Below are 15998 nucleotides of genomic sequence, written 5' to 3' on the forward strand. Positions count from 1 at the left end.
AGCTTACGGCACCTGGTATTCCCAGGCGGTCTCCCATCCAAGTACTAACCAGGCCCGACGCTGCTTAGCTTCCGAGATCGGACGAGATCGGGCGTGTTCAGCGTGGTATGGCCGTAAGCGAAAGCTACCGGTCAAAATAGCCTACTTAAAGCTCCTCCCGCGTGTTACCCGTCTGCCTCTCAGCCCCGAGAGCGCCAGGCCAGCTAATAGAACACTAACGACGCAAAGCATGGCAGCTCCAGCGACGTGAATGGGCGCTTCTCCTTGGCGCACGGCTTATAGACCTGATACGTAATAGCAGACACACGTCAATCGAATGCTGCGTCTAAGTTGACAACATATGATGCAGTAGCAACTGCTGATAAGCAAAACTCCATGAAGTACACTGATATTAGCTTATCAAACATCGATTGACACTGCGCGTAAAAACAGGATCTTTGGTGATTCGCTTTACTTGGAGATCCAGCAACGAGTAACTTGTGAGATGTTCAGAACAATATTATACAACTTGTGATGTCGACAGGAAGGCAGACTATGTTTTCAATAATCAGACAGTGTGAGAAAAAAAAAAAAAAAGTTTCATTGTAAGATGACTTGCAGTTTGTGTGCTTTGAGACCCCTGAAGATTTTCTCGTATAGGACGAACTCGGTCGAGGAAACAAATGACAACACTCCTGGATGCGCTTTCTTCTATATGCTGTCTACACTTTAATCAGTCGTGGGCTAGACTGAAACAATCAAAAGCACCGACCGGAACGCAGCGGAACCTAAAGAGTGGGCCAGGACATTGGACAGCATCATCCCTTTGCAGCTCTTGGGCGAACCGCTGCCTGACATTACACCGCGGGCTTGTAGCCTACGTCGGATATACAGTGGATTTACAGGCACCCATTTTCATCTTCTTCAAAACATAACGGAGGGGATTGAATACAGCAAGACAAGAATTCTACTACTAGAAGGTTGAAACTACAGGGACATGGGAAACCAAGCACACAGCTGCTGCTCAACAACGATCTAAACTTTCCCGATGAACACAAGCATTAAGCTTCACAAAAAAAATTGTAAACTGAAGAATGCAAGAAAAGCCTATTAAACTTTGTTACATTCGCAATAACTCTTCTTTTCTTTTCCTACAAGCCAATGGTATTGAAAGAAGCATTTGTTTGACCAACGGCACGTAGGCTATACTTTACTCACAGTTCAACTTGTGTAGGGTATAATATACTACGTTTTATTTACATAGTAGCCTACCTTTCATACACAGAATGCAGCTCAAAGTGCTTTACGTTTGGAGCACTTAACCCAATAATAGAGAAAAAGGAAAAGAATGAAAAATAAAATAATACAAATAAACAAACCGATAAATAAAACATCAGATATTTAGAATAAAGTAAAGACGAGAATTCAGAGGGTGGAAAGGAGATAGATACAATAGCCTAGTAAAACCAGTGCAGTGAATTAGGAAGACCCTGTAAATATCAGCAGTGGAATGTAAAATAATGTGAAGAAATAGGCTACAAGATAACATGAGTTAACAAAAAGCTCTCATATACAGGTATTTTTTTTTTCAGGTCGGGAAAAATCATCTCTGATTAAGACGCTTACAGATTTGTTTAGATTCTCAACAGATTCTAAAGGTGACATAGCATGGCAAAAACCACTTGGTGTACACTTAGTGAAACTACCACAAGTAAGCTTAACTAAAATAGATGTTTGAAAATATCATTAGAGTAAAAAGGATCAGCTTTCCCCCCCCCCCCCTTTTTTTTAAAAGGAAAAAAAAAAGATGAAACACAAAACACGAAGTAAAAACAAAGAAAAAAAACAAAAGTGCTGTTTTTAAGCAGAGTGAAAACATTTGGGGGACGTTTCACTCGAGAGAACAGCCCTAATTTACAATTCGTTAAATATCAGCTTCGTTTCAGAAAGCCTCTCCATATAAACAAGTTACACTTAGCCGACGGGATGCGGAGGCTCCGAGTTAGGTCTGTCTGGCCAGTTAGGAAGGCGCATACAGATCGTGTGTGGTGAACGCTAGATACTAGGCTACAGCAAGACAGGTGTTTCACGGGTCCAATTTGCTTTAACTACTGGACGGAAAAAGACACAATTACCTGCTCCAACTGTAGTTCTCGCCTTGTGAAATAGGGTCACCGGTGGACAATGATCCATACATGTCCAGAAATATAACACTAACGACTGAAAGCGCGGCGCTCCCCCCAGCGACGGAGACTCGAATGAGCACTTCTCCTTGGCGCACGGCTCATATAGGCCTGATACGTAATAGGAGACGCACGTCAATCGAATGCTGCGTCTAAATTGACAACACATTATGCAGTAGCAACTGTTGTCAAGCAAACCTCCATGAAGTACACTGAAATCAGCTTATCAAATATCAATTCACACTGCGCGCAAAACCGGGAACTTTGTTTTTTCAAACGGAGGAAGCAAAAAGTCAAGGGGGTAGAAAAGGCGACCAAATGTGTGAAGGAAGGTAGGGAGCAGGCACGCACAGTCAGACGGCCTAAAAAAAAATCAGTTGCACTGGCTGAAGGTGAGAAAAGCTTACGGCACCTGGTATTCCCAGGCGGTCTCCCATCCAAGTACTAACCAGGCCCGACGCTGCTTAGCTTCCGAGATCGGACGAGATCGGGCGTGTTCAGCGTGGTATGGCCGTAAGCGAAAGATACCGGTCAAAGTAGCCTTCTTAAAGCCTCTTCAACCCGGCTAGGAGTCACACGCGTGTTACCCGCCTGCCTCTCAGCCTCGAGAACGCCAAGCCAGCTGTTGGCAGTCAACTCGTCCTTTTCTTCCCCAACCGGTTGCTCGCTTATACATTGTTTTAGAAAATACGTATGCATTTTCATTTGTTTATTTATTTTATGGTTTTGCAAACACAGGAAGCAAACAGTCAAGGTGTAGAAAAATTGCCGGGCAGCCAATGGTGAACGGAGCAGGCACGCACAGAAAGACAGCCTAAAAAAAACAAAAAACAGTTGCACTGGCTGAAGGTGGGAAAAGCTTACGGCACCTGGTATTCCCAGGCGGTCTCCCATCCAAGTACTAACCAGGCCCGACGCTGCTTAGCTTCCGAGATCGGACGAGATCGGGCGTGTTCAGCGTGGTATGGCCGTAAGCGAAAGCTACCGGTCAAAATAGCCTACTTAAAGCTCCTCCCGCGTGTTACCCGTCTGCCTCTCAGCCCCGAGAGCGCCAGGCCAGCTAATAGAACACTAACGACGAGAGCAAAGCATGGCAGCTCCAGCGACGTGAATGGGCGCTTCTCCTTGGCGCACGGCTTATAGACCTGATACGTAATAGCAGACACACGTCAATCGAATGCTGCGTCTAAGTTGACAACATATGATGCAGTAGCAACTGCTGATAAGCAAAACTCCATGAAGTACACTGATATTAGCTTATCAAACATCGATTGACACTGCGCGTAAAAACAGGATCTTTGGTGATTCGCTTTACTTGGAGATCCAGCAACGAGTAACTTGTGAGATGTTCAGAACAATATTATACAACTTGTGATGTCGACAGGAAGGCAGACTATGTTTTCAATAATCAGACAGTGTGAGAAAAAAAAAAAAAAAGTTTCATTGTAAGATGACTTGCAGTTTGTGTGCTTTGAGACCCCTGAAGATTTTCTCGTATAGGACGAACTCGGTCGAGGAAACAAATGACAACACTCCTGGATGCGCTTTCTTCTATATGCTGTCTACACTTTAATCAGTCGTGGGCTAGACTGAAACAATCAAAAGCACCGACCGGAACGCAGCGGAACCTAAAGAGTGGGCCAGGACATTGGACAGCATCATCCCTTTGCAGCTCTTGGGCGAACCGCTGCCTGACATTACACCGCGGGCTTGTAGCCTACGTCGGATATACAGTGGATTTACAGGCACCCATTTTCATCTTCTTCAAAACATAACGGAGGGGATTGAATACAGCAAGACAAGAATTCTACTACTAGAAGGTTGAAACTACAGGGACATGGGAAACCAAGCACACAGCTGCTGCTCAACAACGATCTAAACTTTCCCGATGAACACAAGCATTAAGCTTCACAAAAAAAATTGTAAACTGAAGAATGCAAGAAAAGCCTATTAAACTTTGTTACATTCGCAATAACTCTTCTTTTCTTTTCCTACAAGCCAATGGTATTGAAAGAAGCATTTGTTTGACCAACGGCACGTAGGCTATACTTTACTCACAGTTCAACTTGTGTAGGGTATAATATACTACGTTTTATTTACATAGTAGCCTACCTTTCATACACAGAATGCAGCTCAAAGTGCTTTACGTTTGGAGCACTTAACCCAATAATAGAGAAAAAGGAAAAGAATGAAAAATAAAATAATACAAATAAACAAACCGATAAATAAAACATCAGATATTTAGAATAAAGTAAAGACGAGAATTCAGAGGGTGGAAAGGAGATAGATACAATAGCCTAGTAAAACCAGTGCAGTGAATTAGGAAGACCCTGTAAATATCAGCAGTGGAATGTAAAATAATGTGAAGAAATAGGCTACAAGATAACATGAGTTAACAAAAAGCTCTCATATACAGGTATTTTTTTTTTCAGGTCGGGAAAAATCATCTCTGATTAAGACGCTTACAGATTTGTTTAGATTCTCAACAGATTCTAAAGGTGACATAGCATGGCAAAAACCACTTGGTGTACACTTAGTGAAACTACCACAAGTAAGCTTAACTAAAATAGATGTTTGAAAATATCATTAGAGTAAAAAGGATCAGCTTTCCCCCCCCCCCCTTTTTTTTAAAAGGAAAAAAAAAAGATGAAACACAAAACACGAAGTAAAAACAAAGAAAAAAAACAAAAGTGCTGTTTTTAAGCAGAGTGAAAACATTTGGGGGACGTTTCACTCGAGAGAACAGCCCTAATTTACAATTCGTTAAATATCAGCTTCGTTTCAGAAAGCCTCTCCATATAAACAAGTTACACTTAGCCGACGGGATGCGGAGGCTCCGAGTTAGGTCTGTCTGGCCAGTTAGGAAGGCGCATACAGATCGTGTGTGGTGAACGCTAGATACTAGGCTACAGCAAGACAGGTGTTTCACGGGTCCAATTTGCTTTAACTACTGGACGGAAAAAGACACAATTACCTGCTCCAACTGTAGTTCTCGCCTTGTGAAATAGGGTCACCGGTGGACAATGATCCATACATGTCCAGAAATATAACACTAACGACTGAAAGCGCGGCGCTCCCCCCAGCGACGGAGACTCGAATGAGCACTTCTCCTTGGCGCACGGCTCATATAGGCCTGATACGTAATAGGAGACGCACGTCAATCGAATGCTGCGTCTAAATTGACAACACATTATGCAGTAGCAACTGTTGTCAAGCAAACCTCCATGAAGTACACTGAAATCAGCTTATCAAATATCAATTCACACTGCGCGCAAAACCGGGAACTTTGTTTTTTCAAACGGAGGAAGCAAAAAGTCAAGGGGGTAGAAAAGGCGACCAAATGTGTGAAGGAAGGTAGGGAGCAGGCACGCACAGTCAGACGGCCTAAAAAAAAATCAGTTGCACTGGCTGAAGGTGAGAAAAGCTTACGGCACCTGGTATTCCCAGGCGGTCTCCCATCCAAGTACTAACCAGGCCCGACGCTGCTTAGCTTCCGAGATCGGACGAGATCGGGCGTGTTCAGCGTGGTATGGCCGTAAGCGAAAGATACCGGTCAAAGTAGCCTTCTTAAAGCCTCTTCAACCCGGCTAGGAGTCACACGCGTGTTACCCGCCTGCCTCTCAGCCTCGAGAACGCCAAGCCAGCTGTTGGCAGTCAACTCGTCCTTTTCTTCCCCAACCGGTTGCTCGCTTATACATTGTTTTAGAAAATACGTATGCATTTTCATTTGTTTATTTATTTTATGGTTTTGCAAACACAGGAAGCAAACAGTCAAGGTGTAGAAAAATTGCCGGGCAGCCAATGGTGAACGGAGCAGGCACGCACAGAAAGACAGCCTAAAAAAAACAAAAAACAGTTGCACTGGCTGAAGGTGGGAAAAGCTTACGGCACCTGGTATTCCCAGGCGGTCTCCCATCCAAGTACTAACCAGGCCCGACGCTGCTTAGCTTCCGAGATCGGACGAGATCGGGCGTGTTCAGCGTGGTATGGCCGTAAGCGAAAGCTACCGGTCAAAATAGCCTACTTAAAGCTCCTCCCGCGTGTTACCCGTCTGCCTCTCAGCCCCGAGAGCGCCAGGCCAGCTAATAGAACACTAACGACGCAAAGCATGGCAGCTCCAGCGACGTGAATGGGCGCTTCTCCTTGGCGCACGGCTTATAGACCTGATACGTAATAGCAGACACACGTCAATCGAATGCTGCGTCTAAGTTGACAACATATGATGCAGTAGCAACTGCTGATAAGCAAAACTCCATGAAGTACACTGATATTAGCTTATCAAACATCGATTGACACTGCGCGTAAAAACAGGATCTTTGGTGATTCGCTTTACTTGGAGATCCAGCAACGAGTAACTTGTGAGATGTTCAGAACAATATTATACAACTTGTGATGTCGACAGGAAGGCAGACTATGTTTTCAATAATCAGACAGTGTGAGAAAAAAAAAAAAAAAGTTTCATTGTAAGATGACTTGCAGTTTGTGTGCTTTGAGACCCCTGAAGATTTTCTCGTATAGGACGAACTCGGTCGAGGAAACAAATGACAACACTCCTGGATGCGCTTTCTTCTATATGCTGTCTACACTTTAATCAGTCGTGGGCTAGACTGAAACAATCAAAAGCACCGACCGGAACGCAGCGGAACCTAAAGAGTGGGCCAGGACATTGGACAGCATCATCCCTTTGCAGCTCTTGGGCGAACCGCTGCCTGACATTACACCGCGGGCTTGTAGCCTACGTCGGATATACAGTGGATTTACAGGCACCCATTTTCATCTTCTTCAAAACATAACGGAGGGGATTGAATACAGCAAGACAAGAATTCTACTACTAGAAGGTTGAAACTACAGGGACATGGGAAACCAAGCACACAGCTGCTGCTCAACAACGATCTAAACTTTCCCGATGAACACAAGCATTAAGCTTCACAAAAAAAATTGTAAACTGAAGAATGCAAGAAAAGCCTATTAAACTTTGTTACATTCGCAATAACTCTTCTTTTCTTTTCCTACAAGCCAATGGTATTGAAAGAAGCATTTGTTTGACCAACGGCACGTAGGCTATACTTTACTCACAGTTCAACTTGTGTAGGGTATAATATACTACGTTTTATTTACATAGTAGCCTACCTTTCATACACAGAATGCAGCTCAAAGTGCTTTACGTTTGGAGCACTTAACCCAATAATAGAGAAAAAGGAAAAGAATGAAAAATAAAATAATACAAATAAACAAACCGATAAATAAAACATCAGATATTTAGAATAAAGTAAAGACGAGAATTCAGAGGGTGGAAAGGAGATAGATACAATAGCCTAGTAAAACCAGTGCAGTGAATTAGGAAGACCCTGTAAATATCAGCAGTGGAATGTAAAATAATGTGAAGAAATAGGCTACAAGATAACATGAGTTAACAAAAAGCTCTCATATACAGGTATTTTTTTTTCAGGTCGGGAAAAATCATCTCTGATTAAGACGCTTACAGATTTGTTTAGATTCTCAACAGATTCTAAAGGTGACATAGCATGGCAAAAACCACTTGGTGTACACTTAGTGAAACTACCACAAGTAAGCTTAACTAAAATAGATGTTTGAAAATATCATTAGAGTAAAAAGGATCAGCTTCCCCCCCCCCCCCCCTTTTTTTTAAAAGGAAAAAAAAAAGATGAAACACAAAACACGAAGTAAAAACAAAGAAAAAAAACAAAAGTGCTGTTTTTAAGCAGAGTGAAAACATTTGGGGGACGTTTCACTCGAGAGAACAGCCCTAATTTACAATTCGTTAAATATCAGCTTCGTTTCAGAAAGCCTCTCCATATAAACAAGTTACACTTAGCCGACGGGATGCGGAGGCTCCGAGTTAGGTCTGTCTGGCCAGTTAGGAAGGCGCATACAGATCGTGTGTGGTGAACGCTAGATACTAGGCTACAGCAAGACAGGTGTTTCACGGGTCCAATTTGCTTTAACTACTGGACGGAAAAAGACACAATTACCTGCTCCAACTGTAGTTCTCGCCTTGTGAAATAGGGTCACCGGTGGACAATGATCCATACATGTCCAGAAATATAACACTAACGACTGAAAGCGCGGCGCTCCCCCCAGCGACGGAGACTCGAATGAGCACTTCTCCTTGGCGCACGGCTCATATAGGCCTGATACGTAATAGGAGACGCACGTCAATCGAATGCTGCGTCTAAATTGACAACACATTATGCAGTAGCAACTGTTGTCAAGCAAACCTCCATGAAGTACACTGAAATCAGCTTATCAAATATCAATTCACACTGCGCGCAAAACCGGGAACTTTGTTTTTTCAAACGGAGGAAGCAAAAAGTCAAGGGGGTAGAAAAGGCGACCAAATGTGTGAAGGAAGGTAGGGAGCAGGCACGCACAGTCAGACGGCCTAAAAAAAAATCAGTTGCACTGGCTGAAGGTGAGAAAAGCTTACGGCACCTGGTATTCCCAGGCGGTCTCCCATCCAAGTACTAACCAGGCCCGACGCTGCTTAGCTTCCGAGATCGGACGAGATCGGGCGTGTTCAGCGTGGTATGGCCGTAAGCGAAAGATACCGGTCAAAGTAGCCTTCTTAAAGCCTCTTCAACCCGGCTAGGAGTCACACGCGTGTTACCCGCCTGCCTCTCAGCCTCGAGAACGCCAAGCCAGCTGTTGGCAGTCAACTCGTCCTTTTCTTCCCCAACCGGTTGCTCGCTTATACATTGTTTTAGAAAATACGTATGCATTTTCATTTGTTTATTTATTTTATGGTTTTGCAAACACAGGAAGCAAACAGTCAAGGTGTAGAAAAATTGCCGGGCAGCCAATGGTGAACGGAGCAGGCACGCACAGAAAGACAGCCTAAAAAAAACAAAAAACAGTTGCACTGGCTGAAGGTGGGAAAAGCTTACGGCACCTGGTATTCCCAGGCGGTCTCCCATCCAAGTACTAACCAGGCCCGACGCTGCTTAGCTTCCGAGATCGGACGAGATCGGGCGTGTTCAGCGTGGTATGGCCGTAAGCGAAAGCTACCGGTCAAAATAGCCTACTTAAAGCTCCTCCCGCGTGTTACCCGTCTGCCTCTCAGCCCCGAGAGCGCCAGGCCAGCTAATAGAACACTAACGACGCAAAGCATGGCAGCTCCAGCGACGTGAATGGGCGCTTCTCCTTGGCGCACGGCTTATAGACCTGATACGTAATAGCAGACACACGTCAATCGAATGCTGCGTCTAAGTTGACAACATATGATGCAGTAGCAACTGCTGATAAGCAAAACTCCATGAAGTACACTGATATTAGCTTATCAAACATCGATTGACACTGCGCGTAAAAACAGGATCTTTGGTGATTCGCTTTACTTGGAGATCCAGCAACGAGTAACTTGTGAGATGTTCAGAACAATATTATACAACTTGTGATGTCGACAGGAAGGCAGACTATGTTTTCAATAATCAGACAGTGTGAGAAAAAAAAAAAAAAAGTTTCATTGTAAGATGACTTGCAGTTTGTGTGCTTTGAGACCCCTGAAGATTTTCTCGTATAGGACGAACTCGGTCGAGGAAACAAATGACAACACTCCTGGATGCGCTTTCTTCTATATGCTGTCTACACTTTAATCAGTCGTGGGCTAGACTGAAACAATCAAAAGCACCGACCGGAACGCAGCGGAACCTAAAGAGTGGGCCAGGACATTGGACAGCATCATCCCTTTGCAGCTCTTGGGCGAACCGCTGCCTGACATTACACCGCGGGCTTGTAGCCTACGTCGGATATACAGTGGATTTACAGGCACCCATTTTCATCTTCTTCAAAACATAACGGAGGGGATTGAATACAGCAAGACAAGAATTCTACTACTAGAAGGTTGAAACTACAGGGACATGGGAAACCAAGCACACAGCTGCTGCTCAACAACGATCTAAACTTTCCCGATGAACACAAGCATTAAGCTTCACAAAAAAAATTGTAAACTGAAGAATGCAAGAAAAGCCTATTAAACTTTGTTACATTCGCAATAACTCTTCTTTTCTTTTCCTACAAGCCAATGGTATTGAAAGAAGCATTTGTTTGACCAACGGCACGTAGGCTATACTTTACTCACAGTTCAACTTGTGTAGGGTATAATATACTACGTTTTATTTACATAGTAGCCTACCTTTCATACACAGAATGCAGCTCAAAGTGCTTTACGTTTGGAGCACTTAACCCAATAATAGAGAAAAAGGAAAAGAATGAAAAATAAAATAATACAAATAAACAAACCGATAAATAAAACATCAGATATTTAGAATAAAGTAAAGACGAGAATTCAGAGGGTGGAAAGGAGATAGATACAATAGCCTAGTAAAACCAGTGCAGTGAATTAGGAAGACCCTGTAAATATCAGCAGTGGAATGTAAAATAATGTGAAGAAATAGGCTACAAGATAACATGAGTTAACAAAAAGCTCTCATATACAGGTATTTTTTTTTTCAGGTCGGGAAAAATCATCTCTGATTAAGACGCTTACAGATTTGTTTAGATTCTCAACAGATTCTAAAGGTGACATAGCATGGCAAAAACCACTTGGTGTACACTTAGTGAAACTACCACAAGTAAGCTTAACTAAAATAGATGTTTGAAAATATCATTAGAGTAAAAAGGATCAGCTTTCCCCCCCCCCCCCCTTTTTTTTAAAAGGAAAAAAAAAAGATGAAACACAAAACACGAAGTAAAAACAAAGAAAAAAAACAAAAGTGCTGTTTTTAAGCAGAGTGAAAACATTTGGGGGACGTTTCACTCGAGAGAACAGCCCTAATTTACAATTCGTTAAATATCAGCTTCGTTTCAGAAAGCCTCTCCATATAAACAAGTTACACTTAGCCGACGGGATGCGGAGGCTCCGAGTTAGGTCTGTCTGGCCAGTTAGGAAGGCGCATACAGATCGTGTGTGGTGAACGCTAGATACTAGGCTACAGCAAGACAGGTGTTTCACGGGTCCAATTTGCTTTAACTACTGGACGGAAAAAGACACAATTACCTGCTCCAACTGTAGTTCTCGCCTTGTGAAATAGGGTCACCGGTGGACAATGATCCATACATGTCCAGAAATATAACACTAACGACTGAAAGCGCGGCGCTCCCCCCAGCGACGGAGACTCGAATGAGCACTTCTCCTTGGCGCACGGCTCATATAGGCCTGATACGTAATAGGAGACGCACGTCAATCGAATGCTGCGTCTAAATTGACAACACATTATGCAGTAGCAACTGTTGTCAAGCAAACCTCCATGAAGTACACTGAAATCAGCTTATCAAATATCAATTCACACTGCGCGCAAAACCGGGAACTTTGTTTTTTCAAACGGAGGAAGCAAAAAGTCAAGGGGGTAGAAAAGGCGACCAAATGTGTGAAGGAAGGTAGGGAGCAGGCACGCACAGTCAGACGGCCTAAAAAAAAATCAGTTGCACTGGCTGAAGGTGAGAAAAGCTTACGGCACCTGGTATTCCCAGGCGGTCTCCCATCCAAGTACTAACCAGGCCCGACGCTGCTTAGCTTCCGAGATCGGACGAGATCGGGCGTGTTCAGCGTGGTATGGCCGTAAGCGAAAGATACCGGTCAAAGTAGCCTTCTTAAAGCCTCTTCAACCCGGCTAGGAGTCACACGCGTGTTACCCGCCTGCCTCTCAGCCTCGAGAACGCCAAGCCAGCTGTTGGCAGTCAACTCGTCCTTTTCTTCCCCAACCGGTTGCTCGCTTATACATTGTTTTAGAAAATACGTATGCATTTTCATTTGTTTATTTATTTTATGGTTTTGCAAACACAGGAAGCAAACAGTCAAGGTGTAGAAAAATTGCCGGGCAGCCAATGGTGAACGGAGCAGGCACGCACAGAAAGACAGCCTAAAAAAAACAAAAAACAGTTGCACTGGCTGAAGGTGGGAAAAGCTTACGGCACCTGGTATTCCCAGGCGGTCTCCCATCCAAGTACTAACCAGGCCCGACGCTGCTTAGCTTCCGAGATCGGACGAGATCGGGCGTGTTCAGCGTGGTATGGCCGTAAGCGAAAGCTACCGGTCAAAATAGCCTACTTAAAGCTCCTCCCGCGTGTTACCCGTCTGCCTCTCAGCCCCGAGAGCGCCAGGCCAGCTAATAGAACACTAACGACGAGAGCAAAGCATGGCAGCTCCAGCGACGTGAATGGGCGCTTCTCCTTGGCGCACGGCTTATAGACCTGATACGTAATAGCAGACACACGTCAATCGAATGCTGCGTCTAAGTTGACAACATATGATGCAGTAGCAACTGCTGATAAGCAAAACTCCATGAAGTACACTGATATTAGCTTATCAAACATCGATTGACACTGCGCGTAAAAACAGGATCTTTGGTGATTCGCTTTACTTGGAGATCCAGCAACGAGTAACTTGTGAGATGTTCAGAACAATATTATACAACTTGTGATGTCGACAGGAAGGCAGACTATGTTTTCAATAATCAGACAGTGTGAGAAAAAAAAAAAAAAAGTTTCATTGTAAGATGACTTGCAGTTTGTGTGCTTTGAGACCCCTGAAGATTTTCTCGTATAGGACGAACTCGGTCGAGGAAACAAATGACAACACTCCTGGATGCGCTTTCTTCTATATGCTGTCTACACTTTAATCAGTCGTGGGCTAGACTGAAACAATCAAAAGCACCGACCGGAACGCAGCGGAACCTAAAGAGTGGGCCAGGACATTGGACAGCATCATCCCTTTGCAGCTCTTGGGCGAACCGCTGCCTGACATTACACCGCGGGCTTGTAGCCTACGTCGGATATACAGTGGATTTACAGGCACCCATTTTCATCTTCTTCAAAACATAACGGAGGGGATTGAATACAGCAAGACAAGAATTCTACTACTAGAAGGTTGAAACTACAGGGACATGGGAAACCAAGCACACAGCTGCTGCTCAACAACGATCTAAACTTTCCCGATGAACACAAGCATTAAGCTTCACAAAAAAAATTGTAAACTGAAGAATGCAAGAAAAGCCTATTAAACTTTGTTACATTCGCAATAACTCTTCTTTTCTTTTCCTACAAGCCAATGGTATTGAAAGAAGCATTTGTTTGACCAACGGCACGTAGGCTATACTTTACTCACAGTTCAACTTGTGTAGGGTATAATATACTACGTTTTATTTACATAGTAGCCTACCTTTCATACACAGAATGCAGCTCAAAGTGCTTTACGTTTGGAGCACTTAACCCAATAATAGAGAAAAAGGAAAAGAATGAAAAATAAAATAATACAAATAAACAAACCGATAAATAAAACATCAGATATTTAGAATAAAGTAAAGACGAGAATTCAGAGGGTGGAAAGGAGATAGATACAATAGCCTAGTAAAACCAGTGCAGTGAATTAGGAAGACCCTGTAAATATCAGCAGTGGAATGTAAAATAATGTGAAGAAATAGGCTACAAGATAACATGAGTTAACAAAAAGCTCTCATATACAGGTATTTTTTTTTTCAGGTCGGGAAAAATCATCTCTGATTAAGACGCTTACAGATTTGTTTAGATTCTCAACAGATTCTAAAGGGGACATAGCATGGCAAAAACCACTTGGTGTACACTTAGTGAAACTACCACAAGTAAGCTTAACTAAAATAGATGTTTGAAAAGATCATTAGAGTAAAAAGGATCAGCTTCCCCCCCCCCCCCCCCCCCCTTTTTTTTTAAAAGGAAAAAAAAAAGATGAAACACAAAACACGAAGTAAAAACAAAGAAAAAAAACAAAAGTGCTGTTTTTAAGCAGAGTGAAAACATTTGGGGGACGTTTCACTCGAGAGAACAGCCCTAATTTACAATTCGTTAAATATCAGCTTCGTTTCAGAAAGCCTCTCCATATAAACAAGTTACACTTAGCCGACGGGATGCGGAGGCTCCGAGTTAGGTCTGTCTGGCCAGTTAGGAAGGCGCATACAGATCGTGTGTGGTGAACGCTAGATACTAGGCTACAGCAAGACAGGTGTTTCACGGGTCCAATTTGCTTTAACTACTGGACGGAAAAAGACACAATTACCTGCTCCAACTGTAGTTCTCGCCTTGTGAAATAGGGTCACCGGTGGACAATGATCCATACATGTCCAGAAATATAACACTAACGACTGAAAGCGCGGCGCTCCCCCCAGCGACGGAGACTCGAATGAGCACTTCTCCTTGGCGCACGGCTCATATAGGCCTGATACGTAATAGGAGACGCACGTCAATCGAATGCTGCGTCTAAATTGACAACACATTATGCAGTAGCAACTGTTGTCAAGCAAACCTCCATGAAGTACACTGAAATCAGCTTATCAAATATCAATTCACACTGCGCGCAAAACCGGGAACTTTGTTTTTTCAAACGGAGGAAGCAAAAAGTCAAGGGGGTAGAAAAGGCGACCAAATGTGTGAAGGAAGGTAGGGAGCAGGCACGCACAGTCAGACGGCCTAAAAAAAAATCAGTTGCACTGGCTGAAGGTGAGAAAAGCTTACGGCACCTGGTATTCCCAGGCGGTCTCCCATCCAAGTACTAACCAGGCCCGACGCTGCTTAGCTTCCGAGATCGGACGAGATCGGGCGTGTTCAGTGTGGTATGGCCGTAAGCGAAAGATACCGGTCAAAGTAGCCTTCTTAAAGCCTCTTCAACCCGGCTAGGAGTCACACGCGTGTTAACCGCCTGCCTCTCAGCCTCGAGAACGCCAAGCCAGCTGTTGGCAGTCAACTCGTCCTTTTCTTCCCCAACCGGTTGCTCGCTTATACATTGTTTTAGAAAATACGTAGGCATTTTCATTTGTTTATTTATTTTATGGTTTTGCAAACACAGGAAGCAAACAGTCAAGGTGTAGAAAAATTGCCGGGCAGCCAATGGTGAACGGAGCAGGCACGCACAGAAAGACAGCCTAAAAAAAACAAAAAACAGTTGCACTGGCTGAAGGTGGGAAAAGCTTACGGCACCTGGTATTCCCAGGCGGTCTCCCATCCAAGTACTAACCAGGCCCGACGCTGCTTAGCTTCCGAGATCGGACGAGATCGGGCGTGTTCAGCGTGGTATGGCCGTAAGCGAAAGCTACCGGTCAAAATAGCCTACTTAAAGCTCCTCCCGCGTGTTACCCGTCTGCCTCTCAGCCCCGAGAGCGCCAGGCCAGCTAATAGAACACTAACGACGCAAAGCATGGCAGCTCCAGCGACGTGAATGGGCGCTTCTCCTTGGCGCACGGCTTATAGACCTGATACGTAATAGCAGACACACGTCAATCGAATGCTGCGTCTAAGTTGACAACATATGATGCAGTAGCAACTGCTGATAAGCAAAACTCCATGAAGTACACTGATATTAGCTTATCAAACATCGATTGACACTGCGCGTAAAAACAGGATCTTTGGTGATTCGCTTTACTTGGAGATCCAGCAACGAGTAACTTGTGAGATGTTCAGAACAATATTATACAACTTGTGATGTCGACAGGAAGGCAGACTATGTTTTCAATAATCAGACAGTGTGAGAAAAAAAAAAAAAAAGTTTCATTGTAAGATGACTTGCAGTTTGTGTGCTTTGAGACCCCTGAAGATTTTCTCGTATAGGACGAACTCGGTCGAGGAAACAAATGACAACACTCCTGGATGCGCTTTCTTCTATATGCTGTCTACACTTTAATCAGTCGTGGGCTAGACTGAAACAATCAAAAGCACCGACCGGAACGCAGCGGAACCTAAAGAGTGGGCCAGGACATTGGACAGCATCATCCCTTTGCAGCTCTTGGGCGAACCGCTGCCTGACATTACACCGCGGGCTTGTAGCCTACGTCGGATATACAGTGGATTTACAGGCAC

At 44.0% G+C, this 15998-nt stretch overlaps 11 non-coding genes across 11 annotated transcripts; all 11 read right to left on the reverse strand.

Moving 5' to 3' along the window:
• Positions 1 to 119, reverse strand: LOC143117537 (5S ribosomal RNA). Its single transcript, XR_012985989.1, has one exon. It is a non-coding gene; the product is annotated as a 5S ribosomal RNA (ribosomal RNA).
• A 2443-nt stretch (positions 120 to 2562) lies between these two features.
• LOC143117549 (5S ribosomal RNA) lies at positions 2563 to 2681 on the reverse strand. Its single transcript, XR_012986000.1, has one exon. It is a non-coding gene; the product is annotated as a 5S ribosomal RNA (ribosomal RNA).
• Positions 2682 to 3019: 338 nt separating this feature from the next.
• LOC143117560 (5S ribosomal RNA) lies at positions 3020 to 3138 on the reverse strand. Its single transcript, XR_012986010.1, has one exon. It is a non-coding gene; the product is annotated as a 5S ribosomal RNA (ribosomal RNA).
• A 2446-nt stretch (positions 3139 to 5584) lies between these two features.
• On the reverse strand, positions 5585 to 5703 carry LOC143117562 (5S ribosomal RNA). Its single transcript, XR_012986012.1, has one exon. It is a non-coding gene; the product is annotated as a 5S ribosomal RNA (ribosomal RNA).
• A 338-nt stretch (positions 5704 to 6041) lies between these two features.
• LOC143117563 (5S ribosomal RNA) lies at positions 6042 to 6160 on the reverse strand. Its single transcript, XR_012986013.1, has one exon. It is a non-coding gene; the product is annotated as a 5S ribosomal RNA (ribosomal RNA).
• Positions 6161 to 8603: 2443 nt separating this feature from the next.
• Positions 8604 to 8722, reverse strand: LOC143117564 (5S ribosomal RNA). The gene has a single exon (XR_012986014.1). It is a non-coding gene; the product is annotated as a 5S ribosomal RNA (ribosomal RNA).
• Positions 8723 to 9060: 338 nt separating this feature from the next.
• Positions 9061 to 9179, reverse strand: LOC143117565 (5S ribosomal RNA). The gene has a single exon (XR_012986015.1). It is a non-coding gene; the product is annotated as a 5S ribosomal RNA (ribosomal RNA).
• Positions 9180 to 11623: 2444 nt separating this feature from the next.
• On the reverse strand, positions 11624 to 11742 carry LOC143117566 (5S ribosomal RNA). The gene has a single exon (XR_012986016.1). It is a non-coding gene; the product is annotated as a 5S ribosomal RNA (ribosomal RNA).
• A 338-nt stretch (positions 11743 to 12080) lies between these two features.
• LOC143117567 (5S ribosomal RNA) lies at positions 12081 to 12199 on the reverse strand. Its single transcript, XR_012986017.1, has one exon. It is a non-coding gene; the product is annotated as a 5S ribosomal RNA (ribosomal RNA).
• A 2454-nt stretch (positions 12200 to 14653) lies between these two features.
• On the reverse strand, positions 14654 to 14772 carry LOC143117590 (5S ribosomal RNA). The gene has a single exon (XR_012986039.1). It is a non-coding gene; the product is annotated as a 5S ribosomal RNA (ribosomal RNA).
• Positions 14773 to 15110: 338 nt separating this feature from the next.
• LOC143117568 (5S ribosomal RNA) lies at positions 15111 to 15229 on the reverse strand. Its single transcript, XR_012986018.1, has one exon. It is a non-coding gene; the product is annotated as a 5S ribosomal RNA (ribosomal RNA).
• Positions 15230 to 15998: the final 769 nt, after the last annotated feature.

This window comes from Alosa pseudoharengus, unplaced genomic scaffold, assembly GCF_046254945.1.
Source record: "Alosa pseudoharengus isolate Yale_2024_CS ecotype anadromous, Long Island Sound unplaced genomic scaffold, YU_APseudo_1.1 YU_APseudo_1.1_scf_11, whole genome shotgun sequence".
Taxonomy (NCBI): Eukaryota; Metazoa; Chordata; class Actinopteri; order Clupeiformes; family Clupeidae; genus Alosa; species Alosa pseudoharengus.